The following is a 19,760-nucleotide window of genomic DNA, read 5'->3' as shown; positions in this document are numbered from 1 at the left end:
GGTGGAAATCTGTCCTTTGGTCTGATGAGTCCAAATTTGAGATTTTTGGTTCCAACCGCTGTGTCTTTGTGAGACGCAGAGTAGGTGAATGCATGATCTCCGCATGTGTGGTTCCCACTGTGAAGCATGGAGGGGGAGGTGTGATGGTGTGGGGGTGCTTTGCTGGTGACACTGTCAGTGAACTATTTAGAATTCAAGGCACACTTAACCAGCATGGCTACCACAGCATTCTGCAGCGATACGCCATCCCATCTGGTTTGCGCTTAGTGGGACTATCATTTGTTTTTCAACAGGACAATGACCCAACACACCTCCAGGCTGTGTAAGGGCTATTTGTCCAAGAGGGAGAGTGATGGAGTGCTGCATCAGATGACCTGGCCTCCACAATCCCCCGACCTCAACCCAACTGAGATGGTTTGGGATGAGTCGGACCGCAGAGTGAAGGAAAAGCAGCCAACAAGTGCTCAGCAAATGTGGAAAAGCATTCCAGGTGAAGCTGGTTGAGAGAATGCCAAGAGTGTGCAAAGCTGTCATCGAGGCAAAGGTTGGCTACTTTGAAGAATCTCAAATATAAAATATATTTTGATTTTCTTAACACTTTTTTGGTTACTACATGATTCCATATGTGTTATTTCATAGTTTTGATGTCTTCACTATTATTCTACAATGTAGAAAATGGTCAAAATAAAGAAAAACCCTTGAATGAGTAGGTGTGTCCAAACTTTTGACTGGTACTGTAGGCTACGCTGTTTAGAGCCAATTTGTTTTCTCCCCGGTCCCATGGAGAGGAGTAACATTGAAAGAGAAAGCTTTACAGGTGTCAGCTAGACGATAGATGCATTAATTATAGTATTATCATTAATTTGTCTTCTAAGGCAAGATGTTATGAGTGAAGAGAAGCTGCAGGCCTTGTGTAGGCCTATTTGACTAGACAAGTTGACTAAAATAGCCTATAAAATCTTTGCAATTATAAGCCGATATATATAAAAATGTGGCTTCGAAGTAAAACATTTCCTACAGACCTGTGAAAAAGTTGTCCCACTATCTCTACCTGTCATACAAGGAGTCTAATTTCTATGGAGGTGACAGTGTCCGCTGCACACCTCCCCAATACAGCCTGCTGCTTCACTCCACTATCCAGGCCAAGTAGCCCACGTCCTCTAAAGTATCCGGCTGGCTAGCTCTGCCTCCGACTTCTCCATACACTGACTAAGCTACATGTAACCCTGCTTTTCTGTCTTTATAAGTACACTTTGTTTACTTTGCTGCTTGTAACGTGCACTTGGCAGCTAGCTAGCCAGAGGTAGAGTGGGGCCGTGCATTCTAAATGAGTTTGTTATTTTTTACCTTCCCAAAAATGTCTATAGCTTAACTCCAGCTGCCCCCTGGCCGTGATTCTAAATATTCAATATTCATTCAAATCCTCCTGCTGAAGGATTATTTTCCTCCTGCGGCGAAATGGGTCAAATTAAGATCCGACATCTGTAGACCTCCCTTGGTCTTCAATGGGGCGATCCTAATTGCTCATCATTTTTTAAACCATGCTGTACCCCTCAAGTGTTTTCTGCCGCATTAGCCTGCAGATTCTGTTTGTGCGTTCCTGCTGTATTGGCCCCTTCAGATCAGAGCTGCTTCTACACATGCTCACCCTGGTTTGTTATTCTTAATAACTCCATAGTTTAATACATACCATGAGCTCTGCTGACTAGAACTAAGTGAGAGACAATTGGGTTGATCAGAGAGCAGAGGGAACAGGCAGGGAAATGGGGTGAGCGTAGGGGGGTCGCGTTCTCCGGAGAGTATGGCAGCTATTTTGCTAATTAACAACCCTTCTTTCACCCGCCCAAACGATCTCTCTGCTATAATGAACATAGTTGGAGTCTCCTATGACAGCACAGCACAGAGTGAATTAGAAATGTAGGTAAGTCAAAACAATTCTAACTGCGTGACGGAATCGGAGGTACGGAAGCAGATGATGCTCCCTAATCCAGACCACACAAGCCCCCGTCTCTATGGGTTCAAGCCCCATATCGGCCACTTCAGTCTATGCTCCTCTAAACTTTGTATCTTCCTCTCTCTGTTTCCGTATGTCCTTTCAAATAAAATAAAATAATGCTCCTAAACTGCCTCTATACTGAGGTCTGAGGAGTGGTTAAAACTCCCTTAGGGTCAAATATTTGAGGGCCTTTCTTTGTCCAAATTGAATGAAAGCCTAATTTCTGCAAAGGTCTCTTTCGAGTGGAGTCATTTTTCTGATATTTTCACCTCAAAAGTGGTCTCAAGTTGAGTTGAGTCCATGCGCCACTCCAATCATGTTCCTTAATTTCTCCTATGGCGCATATAACAAGATTTATCATGTAGGCGATAATATGGAGCCTGAACATGAAACCAGTTCAACTTTGAATTGATTCTTGCAGAATATAATTTGTAAATGACTTTATACAACTGCATTAAAGCTACAGTCTGGGTTTTGAAAAACAACAAAATTGCCGCCTCGCCACTTGTTTTGGTAAACAGCTTAGGGATGGGGTGGAGCGATTTAACCACTCATATTCATAGACAGAGCTTTGGAAACAAGGACTGATCATCCATGAGATGTTTTGAAGCTATAGAGTGTTTGTTTACAATAACATTTGTACAAATAATGTGGAGTAAAACAATTTTATATTTTGGGTTCAGTTTGGTTTAGGCGGTTAAACTAAGCTTATGAGGCAAGTTATCTTCTTAAAGAATCAGTCTTTATAAACAAACAATGCTTTAAAATATGATTAACATCATCATTTTTTTATCTCAATCTATGATTTTGAGTGGTCACATTTCTCCAGTCCCATCCCACTGCTTTATAGCAAAGCATGGTGCATACTGTTGTCTGAATAAGGACATGTTTCTCAAATGGCTTCACTGTTGTAACATCCATGAATTCTTCTCTGAACATATACTGGAAATCAAGCTTAGATAATGTCAAATACTCATCTTATTCAAAAATGTATTGTCATGGCTTTTCAGTTCTAGTTTTATCTCATAAAAATTATATTAAAATAGAACATCACAGCATCCAAATGTGAATTTCACAGACGTGTGTCTTCTGTCCTCTTAACCTCCCTGGAATAAGTCTGATAGATCCAAAGACTGTGTCTAATCTGTCTGTTGGAGAGAGGGGAGAGCATATGTAAAAAGGCGATTCTACTCTATCTATGAGTAGCTCTGGCAACTACTTAGGAAGGGGATTGGAGAGCGAAAGGGAGATAGAGAGATCTCTTTAAACCCCTGAGTTACAGATGGAGAGGAGGGGTGGAGGAGTGAGTTGGGTAGGAATGAACCCTGAGTGAACGCTGCATGGTGCCCAAGGCTCTGATCACTTATCTAAAACAACACTCCCTGTCTTCCTAAGCGTTTAGTTGTAATTAATAACCAGATAGGGGTTTTAATAAAAGGCATTTCTAAACTCGTTCCACTTGATGAAGGTGGAAGGACCAATCACCATCCCTAATAGTCAAAATAATACTGGGGATGACCCTGTACAATACAGTTTTCAAAATCTTGGAATGCATAGATATTCTAACATTATATTCAGATATCATAAAAGTGCTTACGTTATATATAGAATAGGCCTACCTTAAACCACTATAATAGCATATAACATGCTAAATATCAATATCAATCAATTTTATTACCAATGAGCAAATGGCTCTGGACAAATCCTTAGTTATGGCTGCTCACTTTGTATCAGCTCAACTCTGTCTTGACTCTGACAGCTAGCAACTGTGTTTGCATTACAGTTGTAATGACGCCACTGCCAGGTCAAGATGTTGTGTTCAGTCTGTATAGTAGTTATGTGTTGGTGTCTGAGTAGCCATGGTTTCTGTGCGTTATGATGGTGTGGTCGAGGTGCTGCCCAGTCAAGCCAGTTGTGGCCTCATTGTAGTTGATGCCGTTGATCATGTAGGGGCAGGACTTCATGGTGAGCCCAAAATCGTTACTGAGATCTAGCTCCTGTCCCGGAACATTCTTGATACACAGCCAGTGGAGCAGTGTGGGCAGGAACACAAACATTTCCAACCAGGCGAAACCGTCACCCAGGCAGAGCCTTTACCCCATCCCGAAGATCATGACCTTCTCTGTCAGGTCTTTGTTGAGCAGTCCCTCTTCACCCAGGAAGCGCTCGGGGCAGAACACGTCTGGGTCACCCCACAGATCTCTACAAATTAGAAAAACGACAACAGACCAGTGACGACCACAAGAGGGTTGTGTTCATTAGGGCACACAACGGAAAATGTTTTGAACTTGGAAACAAAAATTAGCATTTCTTATTGGACAAGTCCAGGTAGTTAGTCCCTCCCTGTTTCGGTCTGTTTACTACTACGATTGAAGCTAGATCTACTCTGGGTTTTCTAGAGCTAGCCAGCTTTAGTTAGCTTCACATTCCAGTTCAGGCTTCATCCGTTAACTACTACGATGGATATTGCTCGCCCGCCTGCTGCTAACTCTAGGCCTCCTGTAGCTCAGTTGGTAGAGCATGGCGCTTGCAGGGTTGTGGGTTCGATTCCCACGGGGGGCCAGTATGAAAAAAAAAATTATGCACTCACTAACTGTAAGTCGCTCTGGATAAGAGCGTCTGCTAAATGACTTAAATGTAAAATGTTGTAACTGCGTGTGCATGTCGCACGTGTCTAGTTGAACGCTGATCTCTTCAATGAGACAATGCTGAAACATCAATCCATGGGCGAGTCAGTGCCACATTTTAATTTGTGCCGAAATCAAAATGAAAGAAAAGTTATCTTGCAATTTCAACAGGCTATGGTGTGAAATAGGCTTGTTGAAGTGCAGTCTTTATTTTATTACTTACAGTTAATGCCCGCTTTGGTGTGCTTATCGATGCACAAGCACCTTTTATCCCACTCCTATAAATAAAATAATTTGATTAAGTTTTACTGTGCGTGATGTTTCAAATGCATTCTGTCATTGACATCTCCAAATAGTCATGTCACCTCCTCAAAGGACTAAAATGGATATTGAGAAGTTTGTTTTGAGATGCATACAGATAACACTCACATTAACTTGATACTGATTGATGAAGACACATGTGTCCTTAGGAATGAAGTATCCATTGAGTGTGATGTTTTCTGTGGTGCTAAAGGGAAGAAAAGCAGGACAAAAGAGACCAACTGTGTAAATAGCAACATTCCATTCCTAGAGCTAACACTTTGATCTGCATATACTAGCAGACAGGCAACATGCAGAAATAAACATTACAAGTTGTTACTGTAACTGTTATCAGAGCCTCACCAGTGTGGTATGGTGAAGCGTAAGATGGCGCCGACGGAGATGGCGGCCTCGCGACTAGCTCTTAGGAAACTTTGCAGTATTTAGTTTTTTTATGTATTATTTTTTACATTATTAGCTCAGGAAATGTTTTGTGTCATTACATACAGCCGGGAAGAACTATTGGATATCAGAGCGGCGGTAACTCACCAGAACTACCAGCATTACGACCAGGAATACGACTTCCCCGAAGCAGATCCTTTGTTCACTCTCCCCAGAGCAATTGAACTGATTCCAGAAGCCGACCCAAAATATTGGCAGCAGAGGAGAGGCACTCGAGGCAGGCTGGTTCGACTTAGGAGACGCGCACACCACCCACCGCTTCCGAGTATATTACTCGCTAATGTTCAGCCTTTGGATAACAAAGTTGATGAGCTCAGGGCAAGGATTTCTTTCCAGAGAGACATGAGGGCCTGTAACATACTTTGTTCCACGGAAACATGTATTTCTCGGATACTCTGTCGAAATCGGTCCAGCCAGAGGGATTCCCAGTTCATCACGCAGACAGGAATAAATATCTCTCCGGGAAGCAGAAGGATGGAGGTGTGTGTTTCATGATTAAAGACTAATGGTGTAATTGTAGTAACATACAGGAACTCAAGTTATTTTGTTCACCCGACCTAGAATACCTCACAATCAAATGCCGACCGTATTATCTCCCAAGAGATTTTTCCTCTGTTATAGCCATGGCCGTTTATATCCCCCCTCAAGCCGATACCACAACGGCCCTCAAAGAACTTCACTGGACTTCATGCAAACTGGAAACCACATATCCTGAGGCTGCATTTATTGTAGCTGGAGATTTTAACAAAGCAAATTTGAGGACTAGGCTGCCGAAGTTCTATCAACATATCGACTGTAGTATTCGCACTGCTAAAACACTCGACCACTGTTATTCAAACTTCCGGGATGCTTACAAGACCCTCCCCCACTCTCCTTTTGGCAAATCTGACCACGACTCCATTTTGCTTCTCCCTTCCTACAGGCAGAAACTCAAACAGGAAGTACCCGTTCTAAGGACTATCCAACGCTGGTCTGTCCAATCGGAATCCACGCTTCAGGATTGTTTTGATCACGCGGACTGGGATGTGTTCCGGGTAGCTTCCGAAAATAATTTAGACGAATACCCTGATACGGTAACTGAGTTTATCAGGAAGTGTATAGGAGATGTCGTACCCACTGTGACTATTAAAACCTACCCTAACCAGAAACCGTGGATAGATGGCAGCATTCGCGCCGAACCACCACATTTAACCATGGCAAGTTGACTGGGAATAGGGCAGAATACAAACAGTGTAGTTATTCACTCCGCAAGGCAATCAAACAAGCAAAACGTCAGTATAGAGACAAAGTGGAGTCGCAATGGAACGCCTCAGACACGAGACGTATGTGGCAGGGTCTACAGACAATCACGGACTACAAAAGGAAAACCAGCCACATCGCCCAGACTGACGTCTTGCTTACGGACAAGCTAAACACCTTCTTCACCCACTTTGAGGATAACACAGTGACACCGACGCGGCCCGCTGCCAAAGACTGTGGGCACTTCTTCTCCGTGGCCGATGTGAGTAAAACATTTAAACGTGTTAACCATCACAAGTCTGCCGGCCCAGACGGCATCCCTAGCCAGCGTCCTCAGAGCATGCGCAGACCAGCTGGCTGGTGTGTTTACGGACATATTCAATCTCTCCCTATCCCAGTCTGCTGTCCCCACATGCTTCATGAGGGCCACCATTGTTCCTTTACCCAAGAAAGCAAAGGTAACTGAAATAAATGACTATCGCCCCATAGCACTCACCTCTGTCATCATGAAGTGCTTTGAGAGACTAGTCAAGGATCATATCACCTCTACCTTACCTGCCACTCTAGACCCACTTCAAATTGCTTACCACCCCAATACATCCACAGACGATGCAATCGCCATCACCCTGCACACTGCCCTATGCCATCTGGACAAGAGGAATACCTATGTAAGAATGCTGTTCATTGACTATAGCTCAGAATTCAACACCATAGTACCCTCCAAGCTCATCATTAAGCTCGAGGCCCTGGGTCTGAACCCTGCCCTGTGAAACAGGGTCCTGGACTTCCTGACGGGCCGCCCCCAGGTGGTAAAGGTAGGAAACAACAGCTCCACCTCGCTGATCCTCAACACTGGGTCCCCACAAGGGTACGTGCTCAGCCCACTCCTGTACTCCCTGTTCACCCATGACTGCGTGGCTACGCACACCTCCAACTTAATCATTAAGTTTGCAGACGACACAACAGTAGTAGGCTTGATTACCAACAATGACGATACAGCCTACAGGGAGGAGGTGAGGGCTCTGGGAGTGTGGTGCCAGGAAAGTAACCTCTCACTCAACGTCAACAAAACAGAGGAGATGATCGTGGACTTCAGCAGAAGGAACACCCACCTATCCACATCGACGGGACCGCAGTGGAGAAGGTGGAAAGCTTCAAGTTCCTCTGCGTACACATCACTGACAAACTGAAATGGACCACCCACACAGAGTGTGGTGAAGAAGGCACAACAGAGCCTCTTCAACCTCAGGAGGCTGAAGAAATTTGGCTTGGCACCTAAAACCCTCACAAACTTTTACAGATGCACAATTGAGAGCATCCTGTCGGGCTGTATCACCGCCTGGTACGGCAACTGCACCGCCCGCAACCGCAAGGCTCTCCAGAGGGTGGCGCGGTCTGCCCAACGCATTACCGGGGGCAAACTACCAGCCCTCCAGGACACCTACAGCACCCGATGTCACAGGAAGGCCAAAAATATCATCAAGGACATCAACCACCCGAGCCACTGCCTGTTCACCCCTCTATCATCCAGAAGGCGAGGTCAGTACAGGTGCATCAAAGCTGGGACCGAGAGACTGAAAAGCAGCTTCTATCTCAAGGCCATCAGACTGTTAAACAGCCATCACTAGAATATTAGAGGCTGCTGCCTATAGACATAGACTAGAAATCACTGGCCACTTTAATAAATGGAACACTAGCCACTTTAATAATGTTTACGTATCTTGCATTACTCATCTCATATGTATATACTGTATTCTATACTATTCTACGGTATCTTAGTCACTTTAATAATGTTTACATATCTTGCATTACTCATCTCATATGTATATACTGTATTCTATACTATTCTACTGTATCTTAGTCCATGCGGCTCTGACGTCGCTCGTCCATATATGTATATATTCTTAATTAATTCCTTACTTAGATTTGTGTGTATTGGGTATATGTTGTGAAATTGTTAGATATTACTGCACTGTCGGAGCTAGAAGCACAAGCGTTTCGCTACACCAGCAATAACATCTGCTAAACACGTGTAAATTGATTTGATTTGATTTGAAGGGGACGTAGGATGTGTGACGGAACACCTCGCATATGAAGGCCTCGGTAAAAGGCATCTTGGTCTTGTCCACAAACCGAGGTAGTCTGGCAGGGCCAATGTGGTCGCCTGAACCAAACAAAGACGTGGATCCGTCTATGAAAGATTAGATCATTGTATGGAACTGCACAGACGGCCCATCTACACCGTCAAACTGTCAAACTGGGTGGTACTGCAGGAATCTCTGCTCATTAGGACGTGCTGTTTGTCAGGAATGACCGTTCATTCATAAAACAGCTGAACTCCCATCCATTTTTATAAAACAAAGCAATTATTCTTAGCAGGTAAAGTACCAGGTAAATCAGACACACAAGCAGACATACAAAGACATACTCCTGACATCAGTCAGGAGGAGTTATTCATTTACAGAGGATGTACAGTATCAATCTCCTGGTGTATTTTGACCTGGATTTCAGGAAACTTGATGAGGTATAGGAGGCTTCACTGCAAACCAGCTATAATGGTATCGAATCCTGAAATGTTAAAATAAAATAAAAAATGTAACATCAGTTACAATCGTCTATATTACCATCACCATATCCATGCTATTATGAACGCTAACTTAAAGAGGTTGCTGTATTGTTGGTCTGTTCAAAGGTATTCTTCAACCCATCCCTGCTAAGCATGGAGATCTTCCCCAAAAATTAAACAAATCTGGATTTGAAAATATAGTCTCAGCAAACATACAACAGCCACAGCCCTGAAATCGCCTCATGGTCAGTTGACACATTTATTTTAAAGAACTAACAATCTGTGTAATAGCCTTTGTGTTAATATGCTGTTTTTAAGCAGACCTTCAAATCAGGTGTTGCATAATTTCTCTGTTCCGTCTCTCTCACCTGCTCCAAAGATGTTGATGACAGTGTGTATGATCTGGGAGTTGGACAGCACTGCTGTGACCTCATCCTCCTGCCACTCCTCACAGAGTGCAATCAGAGCATCTGTGATGTCACGGATACAGTCCTGGAAACACACACATCATCAAAACGTTACTTAACACTTTACATTTTAGTCATTTAGCAGACGCTCTTATCCAGAGCGACTTACAGTTAGTGAATACATATATATATTTTTTTTTATACTGGTCCCCCGTGGGAATCGAACCCACAACCCTGGCGTTGCAAACGCCATGCTCTATCAACTGAGCTACATCCCTGCCGGCCATTCCCTCCCCTACCCTGGACAACGCTAGGCCAATTGTGCGCTGCCCATGAGTCTCCCGGTCGCGGCCGGCTGCGACAGAGCCTGGATTCGAACCAGGATCTCTAGTGGCACAGCTAGCACTGCGATGCAGTGCCTTAGACCACTGCGCCACTCAGGAGACTGAGTGGCGCAGACTCTACTTAATGCCTGCAGCTGTTAAGATTAAGATTCATCTTAAATGCGCAAGGAGGAGTCGTAACCTTGCCACTCCAGCTTATATCTGTGTCTTATTCAATATACAATATACACATATTCAAAATTTAGCACACGACCCGCTAATCAAATGTACCATTGAATTGTAATAGTGAGACTGACAGTAAATGGCAGCATCTTCTTGAAAACATGTCAGCACGTGTCTTCCACCGGATTAATAATTCCTAATTAAAGAGTACATGCGAGCATTTTAGACACTGTGCACAAGAACAAAGGTCCACTTTAGCCTCGTTTGGTAGATATAAGCCTGGTCTGCACTGTCGTAGAGTGTAGGTCTCTTATACTGTAGCTTTGATTTCAGCTGTTCATGTATTTCCTACTGTCAGCTGTTCATGTATTTCCTATTGTCATATGCAACCTGAAGAGGCAAAATCACAAGCAAAAACATGCTTTCCAAAAAGGAACCCTCCTTTTTCCACATTTACCTCTTCTCAAACTATCTCTCCCTCCCTCTCTGCCATCTCTTCCTTTCCTTCACCCCTGCGTAATTCCTTCACTCTCTGTCTATCCCTCCAGCACTGAAACAAATCCCTCAATGGCTGATTGATTTTCTGTGCTTCTGTACCAGAATCTGATAGCACTGAACATATCTAATCTAACAGTTTACTAATCTACCAAATTCAGCCTAAAAGTCACACCTGAAAGCTGAGATTTCTCTCCAAGTTGAGATGTCTGCAAAAACTATCCACGTCAACATGCTTTTTCACTGTATACACATTATAGATTATACGACTATAGCCCATAGTTTCAATAGCATATCTATCAACACATCCTGTTCCTGCCTCCAGCTGTAACAGCAGAATGGCTGAATCCCGTTGGATATGTTATCATACATCAACATTGCAATATATCATACTGTCTGTGTTCAGGGTCTGTTCATCCCAAGCGAAAAAGTATACTTAAATATACAAAAAAATCTAATAATATACTTTAAATATGAGATGTATTTTTCTAGTATATCTTATGTATACTATAAATATACTATATCACACTTATTAAAAGTGTACTTTACATTGATTGTTTTTTCAGTCTTTTGGTATACTATAAATATACTATCATCAACCTTCAATACACTTATTAAAAGTGTACTTTAAATTAATTATTTTTCAGTCTTTAAGTTCACTATCATTAAACTTAAACACACTCATTAATTTAGTATATTCATTCAAAATACACTTGGAGTTGTTTTTGCAAAAGTATTCATACCCCTTGTATTTCTCCAAGTTTTATTGTGTTAAAATCTGGGATTAAAATTGATATAATTGTAATTTGTTGTCAACAATGAACTCAAAATACTGTGTAATGTCAAAGTGAAAAAAAAAAAAAAAGTTACTAAATAACTAAAATATAGTCATTGCATAAGTATTCAGCCTCTTTGTTTAGGCAGGCATAAATTAGTTCAGGAGTAAAATTTGGCATAACAAATCACAGAATATGTTACATGGACTCTGTGTGAAATAATAGGGGTTGACATTAATTTGTTTATGACTAACCCTTCCTCTGTCCCCCATACATACAAGATCTGTAAGGTCCCTCAGTCACGTATTGAATTTCAAACACAAAGACCAGAAAGCCTTTTGAAAGCCTCATAAAAGGGCAGTGATTAGTAGATCGTTAACAATCTCAAATCAGACAATGAATATCTCTTTAAACATGGTCAAGTGAATAATTATGCTGTGGATTATGTATTAAATCATCCAGACACATCAAAGATACAGTCGTCCTTCTGAACTGAGCTGCAATATACAGAATATTCCAAAACATACTGTTCATCTTGTATGCAACAAGGCACTAAAGTAATACTGCAAAATGCAAAGCTATACTGTTTGTTTGGTGCAAATCCAACACAACACATCACTGAGTAACTGCCACCTTATTTTCAAGCATGGTGGTGGCTGCATCATGGTATGGGTATGCATGACATCGGCAAATACTAGGGAGTTTTTCAGGATAAAAATAAACTGGATGGAGTTAAGCACAGGCAAAATCTTAGAGGAAACCTTGCTTCAGACACTGAGAGAGGAATTCACCTTTCAGCAGGACAATAACCTACAACACAAGGCCAAATCTACACTGGAGTTGCTTACCAAGAAGACAGAATGTGTCCAAGTTACAGTTTTGACTTAAATCTGCTTGAAAATCTATGGCAACATTTGAAATTTGCTGTGTAGCCGTGAGCACCAACATATTGACAGAGCTTGAAGAATTATGAAAAGAATAAAGGGCTAATGTTTTACAATCCAGGTGAGAAAAGCTCTTAGAGACTTACCCAAGAAGCCTCATCGCTGTAATCGCTTCCAATGGTGTTTCTAGCATATATTGACTCAGGGAGCTAAATACTTATGCAATGACTATATTTTAGTTATTTAATTTCTATCCACCTTTTGAAAACAAATAAATAAAAATCTTCCACTTTGACATTATAGTATTTGTGTAGATTGTTGTCAAAAAAGTACAAATTACAAATCCATTTTAATCCCACATTGTAACAACAAAACGCATGTGCACAGAAATGTGCATATTCCCCAGCATCCTTTCGTGTTGAAGTTTTGATTTATAATATGATATTGTTCCTCATATTTGGCTTATTCAAATGTTTTGAGGTTAATTTCCAAACTAAATAATGCTGTACTTTTAATTACACCTTACATATTACACATTTTATTGAAATGTTAATTTATTACCGTAATGTGAAGAACTAAAGTGTGAAATGCCAATGGTGCACAATTCTCAAAAGTGTTACTTGTAAATTGCTGCTCCAGCCACAACTGCTTTGTAAATAGCATGTTAACATTGGCTGAGGAGATGCCTTGGTCAATCAAGGTAACCTTTACATGGCTAATTAAAATTTTGTAAAAGTATACTTGAAACACATTATAAATAAACTTTTTTATAAAGAAAATACAGGAATTCTAATTCAAATACCATTTTAGTATATTTCTAATTGATGAGAAATATATATAAAATGTCCTTAAGGTGTATTCAAAGTATATTTGTTTTGCTCATTATCTAATAATATTATACTAAGAATATACTTAAGTACAAAAAAGTGTCCCAATTTAGATCATTTTAAATGTATTTAATATACTTAAATGCTAATAAAATATCAATAAAATGGACATTAAATGCATTAAATGGTTTCAAAATGGTTTCAATTTAGATATTTTAAATATACTTAAAATATATTCATGAAGTATGATTTAAGCATATTTAAATATTATAATTTTTTCGCTTGGGATTAGCCACCAAACAGAAGAAAACTGACTGAAACAGGGAGTGACTACTTGGACTTGTCCCAAAAAGATGCACTCAACATGGACTTGTCCCAAAAAGAAGCACTCATGTTTTGTTTTCTGTTTTAAAACATTTTTCTGTGGCGTGCTCTGATTTGCATGACCCAGGTGTGGCTCATACTTTTTCAAAGGTCTCCAGGTGCTCCTCGATATTGCGTTCCATGAAGCTGTTCATTCTGTTGATGTGCTCAACCATCTTCCCCAGAGACGCGCTCGGCAGGTAGCGGAACACAGGTAACAAGTCGACCAGGTTTCCTGCAGCAAAGATCCGCAACACCTCGTTGTTGATGTGCACAATAGTGAGGAACTCTGTGTCATTGTAGTCATACCTCTTCCCGAAACACAAGACACACACCATTTTTGCCACCGACGTGACCAGCGGGACCACAAGGTCCAGACCTAGCCCCTCGCTCCCCTCTGAGTGCTCCCAAATGACCTCCACCATACGAGCCGCCTCGGCGCACACGTGCTCCTTTAGCAGACAGGTGGTGCCAGGGCCCCGCAGCTCTGCATGCGAGAAGGAGCACAGGGCGTTCTTGCACAGCTTCTTGTGGAGCACACAGGCAGCGCCGTATTTCTCGCTGAAGGTCATGCTAGTGCCATTGGCCACGGTGGAGAAGGTGAAGAGGTCAGTGCGTCCAGCGATTGCCTCACCCTGCTGTACCAGCACCACCACCACAAGGGAGCCCATATGCATTTGGAAGACATCTCCGTACTGCAGCTGCAGACACGTCAGTGACAGGTGGATCTGGTCTCCCATCTGGAACAGGTTACCCACCAGGGGCTACGGGGTCGGCCCCGGGGGCAGAGTGCCTTTGGGGCGGCTCCCGCCCTCTCGCTTTCAGCCCCTGAGAGCCACTAGGAGCAGGGTGAGTGTACATAGAGCCACGGTGATGCCAGAGAGGGTTATACAGGGGCCATCCTTTGGGAATATCCCAAACGTCAGCCTCATATTGCAGTCTCAGAGCGCCCCAGCCAGGACAGAAACACTCTGACACTAACTAGAATCTGAAGAGAGAATGAGTGGTGAACAGAGAGATACCATAAACTGGCTCAAGTGTAAAATAGAGTATCTAGAACATTATCTATGGTCTAGAATCACTGTCATAAACATGAGATCAAGAAAGAAAGAAAGAAAGAAAGAAAGAAAGAAAGAAAGAAAGAAAGAAAGAAAGAAAGAAAGAGAAAAAAGAAAGAAAGAAAGAAAATTATAGATGACATTGATGATCATCTGTTCAGAATAATCCTGTATGAGAACAGGTTTTTCTTTTACAGAAATAAGAAGCATTGTTTTTATGGCAATATGAAAATAATGTTGGATCTCCCAATGAACTATTAACAAGCGGTCAATGTACACATTTGTTGACGACCAAAAGACCAGGATATGTTACTCACCGGATGCCAGGAGTGAAAGTTCTCTAAAGTTGGAGACTGGTCTAATGAGTGCAGTTTGACCCCCAGCAAAGCAAATTGCCGCAGGGTCCGATGACTGGATACGCTCTGCGAGAAGACTTGGCACTAGGCAGGTCCAAGTACCACGAGAGGCAGCGACAAGTTCAGCCTATTGAAGCAAACCGGCGGGCAGTTGATTGAGCAGATTCATAGAGCTTGATCTTCTTGTTCTTTGCGTTGTTTTAACAGGATGACATTATTGTGCGTGCCCAATATGCGTGTCAAGTGCCAACTGTGTGGTCCACAGTAGCTTAATCATCTCATCATTTTGTGTACAAGCGGCTGCAGAACGCACACATTTGGCAGTGGCCAAACATACACAATTATTGTAAATTGCTGTTTGGATTTCCTCACTCTAAAAATGTATGGACTGTCTCACTAACTGTAATGCCCAACATGAAGAGAGAAAATAATATGATTAATCTTCACATCAAACTTTTATTGATATTTCAATTCATAACAATTTAATTCCATAAAACTCCAGCAAATAATACATATTGTAATCTAATTGGACAAGCTAATGCATATTTTATAGCACACCATGGAACAGAGGCCCCAGGTGTTCATGAAATTCATTAAGTCACATACTATACTACAGTATATGACACAAGGTGGCAGACTCAAAGTACGTATTGACTAGCACTTGTATTTCGCCTCTCCACACTAGCTTTCCCCTCGTGTGGGTGCTAGCAAGCTAGCGAGCATGTTAGGTACTGCTAGGTATCAACAACTAATCCAGTAGGGTCTGGAAGCTATAGTGATCTTTGATTGGTCAACAGTGCCGCAATGTCGCAACGTATTTCCATAAAGTTCAGCTTCCCCCAACTTCAGTCCCGCCCTGTTCACGTCCCTCGCCCATGCTCACATTGCCCTTTAGTCCCCCGCCCACTTCACTTCTTCTATGCTTTCCCAAGTTTCATCGCCCACATCGTCTTCAGTTAATATGTTCTGTAAGTCAGTGAGATTCAGCGGTGTAGTAGTAGGCAATGACAGAGCCAGTAGATTGAACCACTGGTTGGTTTCGAGCCTACATGGCCCTAAGAGCTGGTCCAGCTCATGGTACTGATATAAACTTACTGACAACGTGTATCTAATCCCGTGACACTGAGCAAGTGTACGAAATGTGTGTTGAAATCCATAGTTTTTGATTAAACCATTTTTTATATGCGATCTCTGCCAAAATTGCATCAAGGTGCACACAAATCCATGTTTAATAAATAATTTACAGTTTGAACGGCTCTGCTGGATTCAGCCTTTCCTTCTGACAGAGGAAGTACATCTGTAGTCATACGCCAGTCAAGCCAGTTACGCATTTAGTGTTCCACATTAACCTTAAATATTGGTTTGCAGGTCAGGAGTATAACCTTTTCCTAGCGAAAGCAGCCCATCATTGTACAACAAATTCTATGGATTTTTTAGCAGAGGTCATGGAGAAGGCATTTCCCCCCCAAAACTATGAATTTCAACGGTCAATGACAACCCTGATGGGCCACAGGACAAACATCAGTACTCTGTAAGCTTTTAAGAAGGTGTCAGGGCGTGTTGTAGGTGTAGTGTAGGAATCAAACGCAGGACGCAGACTGAATGTTCCAAAAAGCTGTATTACTGGCCCAAACACAGGCAACAGGACAACTAAGCCCGACAGCAAAAACACGCACGAAGGCGAAAGGTAGATACACCAACAGGTGCGACCAAATGAAACGGTGCACACACAAGTGCAAATAAGCTCCAGCACAGTGGAGAAATACGCTCAACCGAGCAAGACACAACACTGACGGAAACAATCATATACAACACTAGACAAACACAACGAGAAACTTATAGGACACTAATTACGTCAAAACAGAAACAGGTGTGGAAACAAACAGACAAAAGCAAACGAACATGAAACATCTATCGGTGGCAGCTAGAATTCCGGAGACGACGAACGCCGAAGCCTGCCCGAACAAGGGAGAGAGGCAGCCTCGGCCGAAACCGTGACAGTACCCCCCCCTTGACGCGCGGCTCCAGACGTGCGCCCGACTCTGGCCTCGGGACGACCAGGGGGACGCGGCGCAGGGCGCGTCGGATGCCTCGATGGAACTCCGTCAGGAGCGACGGGTCCAACACGTCTCTCCTCGGCACCCAGCACCGCTCCTCCGGACCGCACCCCTCCCACTCCACTAGATACTGGAGACCCCCCATCCGACGCCTCGAATCCAAGATGGATCTCACGGAGTACGCCGGTGCCCTCCCAATGTCCAACGGGGGCGGAGGAGTCTCCAAGATCTCATCTTCTTGGAGTGGGCCCGCTACCACCGGCCTGAGAAGGGACACATGGAACGAGGGGTTAATACACTTATACTCCACAGGTAGCTGTAATCTATAACATACCTCGTTCAACCTTCTCAGGACTTTAAATGGCTCCTACAAACCGCCGACCCAGTTTCCGACAGGGCAGGCGGAGGGGCAGGTTTCTGGTAGAGAGCCAGACTCGATCACCAGGTGCGTACACCGGTGCCTCACTGCGGTGGAGATCAGCGCTCGCTTTCTGACGTCGGAGGGCCCGCTGCAGGTGGACGTGTGCAGCGCTCCAAGTCTCCTCCGAGCGCCCGCGCCCACTCATCCACCGCAGGAGCCTCGATCTGGCTCTGCTGCCAGGGTGCCAGAACCGGGCTGGTAACCTAACACACATTGAAATGGAGTTAGGTTAGTGGAGGAATGGCGTAGGGAATTCTGGGCCATCTCGGCCCAGGGAACGTGACTCTTGACCACTCCTCCGGCCGGTCCTGGCAGTATGTTCTGAGAAACCTACCCACATCCTGGTTTACGCTGGCTTCCACCTGCCCATTGCTCTCCGGGTGGTAACCCGAGGTGAGGCTCACCGAGAGCCCCAACCGCTCCATAAACGCTCTCCAGACTCTGGAGGTGAATTGGGGACCCCGATCAGCCACAATGTCCTCGGGTACCCCGTAGTGCCGGAACACATGGGTAAACAGTGCCTCGGCAGTTTGCAGGGCCGTAGGAAGACCCGGCATGGGGAGCAAACGACAGGCCTTAGAGAACCGGTCCACAACGACCAGGATGGTAGTATTCCCTTGGGAGAGGGGAAGGTCTGTTATAAAGTCCACTGAGAGGTGGGACCATGGCCGTTGTGGAACGGGCAGGGGTAGCAACTTACCCCTAGGTAGATGTCTAGGCGCCTTACACTGGGGCACACCGAGCAGGAGGAAACATAAACCTCACATCCCTTGCCAACGTGGGCCACCAGTACTTGGCACTAAGACAGTGCACTGTCCGGCCGATACCCGGATGTCCAGAGGAGGGTGACGTGTGAGCCCAATAGATCAATCGATCCCGAACCTCGAGCGGAACGCATTCCGACCCTCCGGGCACTGTGGTGGACTAGGGTCGGTGCGTCACGCCCGCCGAGTCCGGCATCGACCTCCCACACTACCGGTGCCACCAGACACGACTCAGGCAGTATGGGAGTGGGCTCCACGGACCTCTCCTCCGCGTCATACCGCCGAGACAGCGCATCTGCCTTGCCATTCTGTGACCCAGGGATGTACGTGATCTTAAAAGTAAACCTGGTCAAGAACATACTCCATCTTGCCTGGCGAGGGTTCAGCCTCCTCGCCGCCCGGATGTACTCCAGGTTACGGTGGTCCGTCAAAATGAGGAAAGGGTGTTGAGCCCCCTCAAGCCAGTGCCTCCACACCTTTAGAGCCTGTACCACGGCTAACAGCTCCCTGTCCCTACGTCATAGTTCCGCTCCGCCGGACTGAGCTTCTTAGAATAAAAAAGCACAGGGGCGGAGTTTAGGTGGCGCGCCAGATCGTGTGAAAGCACGGCTCCTAAACCGGCTCCGACGCTTCCACCTCTACTTGGAACGGCAAAGAGGGATCCGGATGCGCCAGCACCGGGGCCGAGGTAAACAGGTCCTTCAGCCTCCCAAACGCCCTGTCCGCCTCGGCCGACCACTGCAGACGCACCGACCCCCCTTCAACAGAGACGTGATGGGAGCTGCCACCTGTCCAAAACCCCGGATAAACCTCCTGTAGTAATTTGCAAACCCCAAAAACTGCTGCACCTCCTTCACAGTGGTTGGTGTTTGCCAATTACGCACGGCCGACACCCGGTCTACCTCCATCCTCACCCCTGACGCAGACAACTGATAACCCAAAAAGGAGACCGACTCCTGGAAAAACAGACACTTCTCTGCCTTCACATACAGGTCGTGGCTCCACCAGCCTCCGCAACACCCTGCGCACCAGGGCCACATGCTCGACACGGGTAGGTGAGTACACGAGAATGTCATCAATGTACACCACCACCCCCTGCCCCTGCATGTCCCTGAAGATCTCATCCACAAATGATTGGAAAACTGATGGAGCGTTCATCAACCCGTATGGCATGACCAGATACTCGTAATGGCCCGAGGTGGTACTAAAGGCTGTTTTCCATTCATCACCCTCCCTGATGCGCACCAAGTTGTACGGCGCTCCGAGATCTAATTTCGTGAAGAAACGCGCTCGCATGCAACGACTCAGTCATGGTCGCAATCAGCGGGAGTGGATAACTATACTTCACCGTAATCTGATTGAGACCACGGTAATCGATGCACGGGCGCAAACCACCATCCTTTTTCTTCACGAAAAGAAACTCGAGGACGCGGGGAAGTGGACGGCCGTATGTATCCTTGTCTCAGCGATTCGTCTATGTAAATCTCCATAGCTTTCCTCTCCTCCTGAGACAGAGGATACACATGGCTCGGTGGGAGCGCAGCTCCTGCCTGTAGGTTTATCGCACAATCCCCCTGCCTATGGGGTGGCAACCGCGTCGCCCTCGCCTTACTAAACGCGATAGCCAAATCCCCATACTCAGGTGGAACGTGCAAT

The 19,760-nt window shown here is 44.6% G+C and overlaps 1 pseudogene; it reads right to left on the bottom strand.

Annotated features, from left to right (window-relative positions):
• Positions 1-3,831: 3,831 nt before the first annotated feature.
• Positions 3,832-14,380, bottom strand: LOC121550721 (annotated as a pseudogene).
• Between the last annotated feature and the right edge of the window lie 5,380 nt (positions 14,381-19,760).

Source organism: Coregonus clupeaformis, chromosome 18, assembly GCF_020615455.1.
Source record: "Coregonus clupeaformis isolate EN_2021a chromosome 18, ASM2061545v1, whole genome shotgun sequence".
Taxonomy (NCBI): Eukaryota; Metazoa; Chordata; class Actinopteri; order Salmoniformes; family Salmonidae; genus Coregonus; species Coregonus clupeaformis.
This window is presented reverse-complemented; position numbering and strand designations above follow the sequence as displayed.